Genomic DNA, 7,992 nt, shown 5'->3' with positions numbered 1-7,992 from the left:
TGTTACAGTACTACCTATCCTCCCATACTGTCCAACCACTGTTACAGTACTACCTATCCTCTCATACTGTCCAACCACTGTTACAGTACTACCTACCCTCTCATACTGTCCAAATACTGTTACAGTACTACCTATCACGTGTAATTGGGTCTTTACTCACGGGATTTGCCGCCGGCAGCTTTAAAGCCGATGAAGGCGTTTTCTTTAAGGCCGGAAGTCCCGAAGGCGCCTTAGTCGATACTAATGCTTGTACTGGGTAGCCATGAACTGCAACCGGCAAATCTTTCATTTGTGGAACAACTGTGTTCTTCATCACTTTTATGTTTTTATTACTAGCTGCGGCCTTCTTAGTTGTACACATATTTTCGTCTACATCCAAAATGCAAGGAGGTTGTTCTGTTGTTACGTTTCTATGCGCTTTTGCCAGTTCAAGAACTTTAAATATGTCAAATTCTTTGCCTGTGAACATTAAATTATATTAGTTAAACAGGAAAACAAATATTTGTGTATGTATTCATCTTCAAAAATTCTAAGTACTTTCAAACTATTTCAATGAGAATAAGACTTAGCCAATATCGATGAACATTTAGTTGTACAATGATACACCAAATTAAATCAATATCGTTAAAATTGTGGTTTAGAGAAAATCGAAAAAAATCAATTCTAAAAAGTGGCACTTTCGTCAGTCAATTTTATCGAAAAAGTGGTTGCAACACCTGGGGTATAAAAAAAAAAATACGCAACTTATAATTGAAATTTCAATAGATGGGGTTTTTTAGCTCCAGCTTTCCTCTTGTAAGCGCTAGTTTTAACCATAAACACACAAAACATGGTAACGACTAAAACGGATTCAGCACAATTACATGCAGTCATACCCAACGCTTGGTAGCTGAATCGTGCAATTATAATCTATTTCTGTTAACAAGTGTTGAATTTTAGGGTTTATAACAGGAAACTTTATTAAACTTAAATAGCTATGTAATGTTTTATACAATAATAAACACAAATAAAACATATAAGACACGTAAAAAAGATTTCACAACAGTTATACTAATGACCAGGAACAAAAGTTGCAGCTTAACAAATCGAGTCTATCCAAAGAAGCTACAATCAGAATATGGAGACACAAAATTAAATATAGTTATAATTAAATATATATAATTTCTAAGAAGAAAGCATACCGCAGTTGAACACCTGCGGAACGAACTTGAGCTCCCTGCTTAGATCAGTTTGGTTGTCATAGAGGATATCCATCTTGGACATGAGCTGGGAATCGAAGGAGTCCTTGATCATGATGTCGGTGAGGGTGGCCAGGCTGTTCCGTTCCCTCTCTCGTCGCTCCACTTCCTCCTTCGCATGTCGCAGCCACCTGATATTTTCTTCAGCCTGCTTACTAATTTCAGCATCGTTGTAGCTTCTTTTTTCATCAGCCAGGCCTATGCCAAACATAATAAAAATGTAATATACACTCGGATCTAGTACGTATACCTTTAATATCCAAAATATCTTTATATGAGTACATGATAATAATAAAAATAATAGCTTTGTTCCATGAATTGAATCCTGAACAAAGTAGCACCTGGAGTACTACACATGTTCGAACGTTATCTACCGAGCTATGTTCCAACCACTTTTTCTTCCCTTGTTGGACTTCTAAGTCTTGGATAGAGGGGTATAATGAAGAGGGTACATTGTCAGGAAAAGTGAAGCTAAAAAGATGGGTCTTATGATAATCACCGAAGGCCTGCTATATGAGTAGGGGAGAATAGGAAAATCACCAACTGCCTTCTGTTTCGATTACAATAGTGTTCATTACTATTAACCTAAACGTAAACTTCAGCTACGAGGGCGTGGTCAACCACTCTTCTTTTTAGCTTCATCTTCTGAAAACTAGAGTAGGATATGCCACCTCCCCATCTTAAGTGTAAAATGCGGGTTTTACCTTTCTACCTAACCTAACACTATTCACTCATAAAATTTGAAATCCTTTAATTATGAAGGAGGATCCACGGAATCAAAACGTGACCCTTCCACCACGTTAGAAAAGGTTGGTTATCTGCAGATAGAAGCCTTCCAAATATTTCCTATGCCCGATTCCTATGTTGTACTCACGAAGATACTTGTACAAACTGCAGTTATGCATGAAAGACAAAGAGGACAGGAAATCCTCATTTGCATATTAGTCATTAACCTTAACTCACAGTGGACATAAAGAGAAGAAAGCAATCATATGCCCAGCACTGATTCTTACGCAACCAATGCAGCGCCAAATTAAAATATTATGTTGTTTAGTTCGGTTTTTATTCTCCAATTTTATGTAGCATGTCGCTAATCTCTATTGATTTTTTCCAATGATGGGTAGACAATGAATAATAAATTCGCTACATAAGTGAAGGATAATGCCATTAGAAAAGGTTAATGTCCTTTTTTGATGGCATTTAAATACTTGGCCTACATCGATAAATACTCTTCATTCGACAATATCGGTACTTCAGTTAAAGTGTATTATTGAAAGGAGTGTCGATATTATGGAGGTATCGCAATGTTCCTGTTTCTGATAAAAGGTGAGGGAAAATTAGCTTTAAATAAAGCTATAAATAAATTGTCGTGGATATAATGTTTATTTATTATTGGATCAGTAATAACTAAAAATTGTCTTTTTCAAAACAAACGTCAAGCCAAAAAAAACCACGCCCACGGAGCCAAGGTTTACGTTGAGGTTAATAGGAATGCCCACCATTGCAATCTAAACTGAAATAGAAGGTAGCTAATGATTGGCTCGTACTCTTTCCCTACTCCTCTGCAACAGACCTGGTTCATTATAAAGCCCTCCTTTTTGGCTTCACTTATCCTGCCAGCTAACATTCTCCATTATATTTTTTCCTCCAAGTTTATACTCAATTTGTTAGAGACCGATCATAGAAAATACAATAAAATCAAAATTGCTATTTACAGAAGTATCCATTATGTTTCAAAAGAGATAATTAACTCTCTTAAAACACCAGAAAATCGCTAAATAAGGTCAAAAGTGTGGAAATGTTAGGACCAGGACGAATCAACGTCTTGTACAAAGTCGCTTTTGTTTTCCTCGAGATTAGGCGATAACTTAGATACCGCCGAAAGCCAACTTAACATGGCCGCAAGGATCCTCTTGGATATTTCTTCTGACATATCGTTGTCGGAATTTACTTGAAAACCTGGATAAGCAAATAGTTGGACCGTTTCGAATGTGTAGTGACCAATCGAGATCTGTGGATGAAGTGGATTTAAGCTAGCAACTATATATAATATCAATCAGCAACTATAACAAAATATCTGCTTATGCTAGAATTTGTATTGATTTACTAAAGATGGTCCCACCCAACTGTATTCGCGGGTCTCTGATAACTTTTTCAAATGCTGCGTTGAACAGGAGGCTGGCCAACGAGTCTCCCTGCCTTACCCTTTTTCTTGCACAGAACTTCTCTGTCATCCCAGCCTGGATTCTCACTTTGCATTTCACCATGTTCATTGTGAGTCGAACTAATCGAATTAGTTTCTTAGGTAACTTCCGTTTATTCATCCCATTATAGAGCTGTTCCCTGTTAATGCTGTCGTAGGCCGTCTTAAAATCAATGAATAGGTGATGTGTTGGCAATAAATAATCTTTTCCTTTCTTGAGAATTATTCTGAGGGAAAGGATATGGTCCGTCGTGGATCTGCCCTGACGGAAACCGCACTGGTAGACACCAATTACTGTCCCAGGGAATGGGGGTCTTGAAACAAGACGAGCGAGATCTTGTACACACTTGGGAGGAGAGAGACCCCTCTGTAATTATTGCTGTCCAGCTGATCGCCTTTTTTATAGATAGGGCAGGTAATAGTTCTCTGCCAGGAAACAGGCAGCGATTCTTCCATCCAGGCAGATAGGATCAGTTCATGTACCACTTTCCTGAGGGTATCTCCTGTTTTTTAGCCTCTCGATAGCGTCAGCAAGCTCATCATCTGCTGTCTGAGTTATAATAAAGATTTCAGTGCTTTCTACCGATCCTTCTACTTCATAAGGGCCATTCAGGAGGTCATTGAAATACTGTTTCTATCTAGCCAATATTTGACTCCTCAAAGCTTGTCTTCAATGGCTTTAGCGAAAACTGAGTCGATTCCGATCTTAGACTATCAACGTTATACTTTTTTGTCATCTGGGCCCGTCTGTCTGGTCTTGAGATACGAGCTCGAACGGGCGCAATTACTAGCAAGAGATCGGAGTCCATAATGGTTCCTCTAAATAAGTGAACGTCAATTAAATCCGATTTGTCTTCGCACTTATGAGTATGCGGTCGATTTGGTTAACTGATTCACCATTCGGGGAAGTTCACGTGCCCTTATGGATATCTTTGGGCAAAAAAGAAATTCTTTCTATCACATGTCTGTGTGAGGATATTAATCTCTGACCATTATCATTGCAATGACTATGAAGAATGTGGCTAAATATATAATATGCATAAGAGAAATTTAATATACAATTTGTCCAAAGTATATTATATTTCTGCCTAAGAACTACAAGATGTTCTACCAATATTAGGACCAACTTTTCGAGGGAAAGAATACCTCTGATAAATAGATGTACTATTTCCATGTAATATTTTCAGGTCTACTCTTTTCGACCGAAGATTTAACAATATCTTCTTACCTATCCTACCATACAATATGTACAATACTCTACACCACTACTGTAATTAAATACGCTTAAACATTACTGATGGTCTTCAAAATAACTACTATTTTCGGTTATCTATCAGAGGAATTTTGCCTCGTAGAGGAAGCTGTTTCATTGTTATTTTTTAATATGCCAAACAATAATAAATTAACTCACTTATCATCTACTGTTCGATTGGCTAAAAATATATAATGTTCTGATCTTCATCGTGGAAAATACTTTACAACGATAATAAAAAATTTTCGATGGATATGACTTGTTATTTTATCAGGAATAGGTTATAAATGTTAGATTAAAGGAATACCTCGTCACATCGAAAATATTAGGTTATTGATAGGGTAAAAAAAAAATTGTCTACTTACAGGTAGAACTAAGGAGAATCAAAGCTAGGGTTATCACATGCATCATAGGAAAGTTTCGGCGAGGACTACTTTCATTTCTTCCTCTAAATACAGTACAGATGTTACTTGGCATTCCATTACCTATAACTCGACTAACAGATGTGTAAGACCTGCAAAAATAACACCATTGGATATACTCAACAAAATCCTTATGTTGGTTTCATAAATTATCAATCTATCACTGTACGTTGTCAATGTTCAAACTACTTCCGAATTCTCCAAGCAGATCGAGTCAAAATCAATTCCTCAGAACAGTTTTCCTCACCAATGTTATTATTAACCGCTACTTTCATGGTCTTTAATCGTTACATTAGTACCATCACCACAATCATCAAGCAACAAGGAGAACGCTGGTATTAAAAATTCAATGAACAGTTGCACAATATGTATCATATGGTATTGAATGTTAGGTTTTCCCAAGAATAGATCCACTTCAACCACTATGAAAAGTTAATATTTCAAGGACACATCGTGTTTATCTACAAATGGAGTTATACCTTTGAACCCTCCCTAATTCAGAAGGATGTTGCCTCCAGAAAAAATGAATTTGAATTGAAATTAGAAAAAGTTTGTGTACAGGTTATTCTTTTTTAGAGATCGACGTGTCAAAATATAACTTTGTATTGTCATAGATATATATTGTAATATGAATAATCCATCCTCTTTAAGTAATACAGAAACATTAAATAAATAGAGATCTAAACATATAAACCTAATGATTACAATATGGAGTACTTCATCGCCTGTGATTTCGCTGTGAATTGATATCGATTGTGGAACAATTTCATTATATCTTAGATCTTAGCGCTCCTTGGCTTGCATAACCGGTTCCATTTTTTTCTTAAATAGAATCCAAATGTTTGCCACCACAAGACCAAAGTATCTAAAAATGCTTAGTAAGGAAACAAAATAACAAATGTCGGTAACCATGAGCCCTGCGTATTTCAGGCGGACATGGAAGTTATATCGGCTAATATCTTCGCCTTAACCGACTTTTATTTTAAAAATAAAATGAAATAAGGCAATATGTCAGAAAACGTAAATCTCGGACAAAAAAAAAAAAAAAAATGATACATGATGAAAGTTCATTGAAATGTTACTGTAAAGCTTTTAAATTCAACTTTTGTTCCGGTATTTTTATCAAATACATGTTAGTTTAATTACCCAGACAACTAATGTTTTTTTGTTTTTTTTCACGAAAAAGCCTTGAAGACCACGCGCATATCATAATTCTAATGCTTCTTCTTCATCTGCTTATTCTTTTTCCATATGTCCCTCATGAGCACTGCGTGTCAACCTTTTCTCTCCTCAGACCATACAAGACTCTTTCTGGAGCGCTTCTTTCCAACTCCGTTGAGCGTCCTTCTGTACTCATCTCGGTCCGTCAGCCCCACTTGTTCCATATCATCCCTATGCTTGAAATATCATGTTGAATTTTTATGACTGAGGATTCGTTGAAAAATTCTATGGTTTAGTCTTTTAGGTTTCATCCTCATCATGTGTCCATAGAACCTCAGCCTTCCCACCCTAACGTCACCTAACTCTAGGTCTATTGTTTCCTTATAAAAATGTCCTATTAGATTTTAAAACATCGATGGTAAACAGAAACACATTAGACGTTAGTCCATTATTATAACTTATTGGTTATGAAGTTTTAATTATCTATTCTCTATTGAACATCGATCACGGTTATTAATTTACACTGGAATTATTAAATTAAATCAATTTAATAACTTAAATTTTGAGTATCTTAAAATAGTTTAATTATTGATTTTAAATGTTTGGAAAATTATTTAATTATTTAGAACACGTAGAGCACAAAATTGTATCTGTTGGTAGCCCTCAAACCATACTGTGTAACCATAGTTAAAGATAAAACTTTAACTAAATTGTTATAAACACGATGTTTATGTGTTAATAAATCATTAATAACTAAAAAATATTGTTATAATCTAGTCGTAGTTTTATTTCTAAATACTGTTTCCTCAGCTCTGTGTGTAACTAAACACAGGCAAGTTACCTGAGACCGTGGTAACCGATTGTGTAAAGTCGTGACCCTGACAGTCTCGAATCTGCAGCTGCGCCGGTTCGAATACGCCCTGGACGTGTTCACTTTTATTTCGTGGCAGTCCCAGCGAAAGAAAACTTTACCATTACTGCGGTTAGACTAGGCTGATAATCATCGTATGCCAGAAATGGCGAAGAGCTAAAAAAACAAATACGCGTGGATAGATCACTTGCCTCAAGTTTCATTGCGAAGCTAAATTTCTCCTTCCTGAATCTCAAGTTCCATCTGTGCATATGGAGTGAGCCGCATATACAGATAGTTGACAGTTCGATATAAAATGTTTGACAGAACTCTATGTAGATACTCAGAATGGCCGTTTTGATACTTCTGACCAAAAATGTGTTTTTTAGAATCTGAGAGTTTGAAAAGTTAATATTTGTTGTAAACAGAATTCTGAAATTGACCCGATTTGGTGGTAAAAAAAGTTAACAATATATATATATATATTTTAACAATCCCCAACATTCTTTGAACTAAACTGACAAACAGGTTGGTTATAGGAGTGAAATATATTAATGTGGCCAGATGATAAACAGCAATTCAACAGGATATGCAATATAAAATTAATTGCTTAACATTGTTAACTGATACGCTTCTAAAACGGTTTGTCGATTTCACTCTAACACTTCCTCGACTTCTTCACTACACACTTCACTTCAGTACGGTTTGTGTTACGTATACTAATAGTTATTCCCACCGGAAGTCTTATCAAGAAGTATCCCTTGTTGTTCTATTTCTATCTCTAGTACTTAGTTCAGATACGTTGTGCTCAATGGGCTAAATTTAAAACAGTTAAACGAAGTTGCCTGTTTCGATTTATTTTTTTA

This window comes from Halyomorpha halys, unplaced genomic scaffold (assembly GCF_000696795.3).
Source record: "Halyomorpha halys isolate HHAL.00 unplaced genomic scaffold, Hhal_1.1 Scaffold508.1, whole genome shotgun sequence".
Taxonomy (NCBI): Eukaryota; Metazoa; Arthropoda; class Insecta; order Hemiptera; family Pentatomidae; genus Halyomorpha; species Halyomorpha halys.
The sequence above is the reverse complement of the archived record's forward strand: the minus strand, read 5'-3'. Positions refer to the sequence as shown.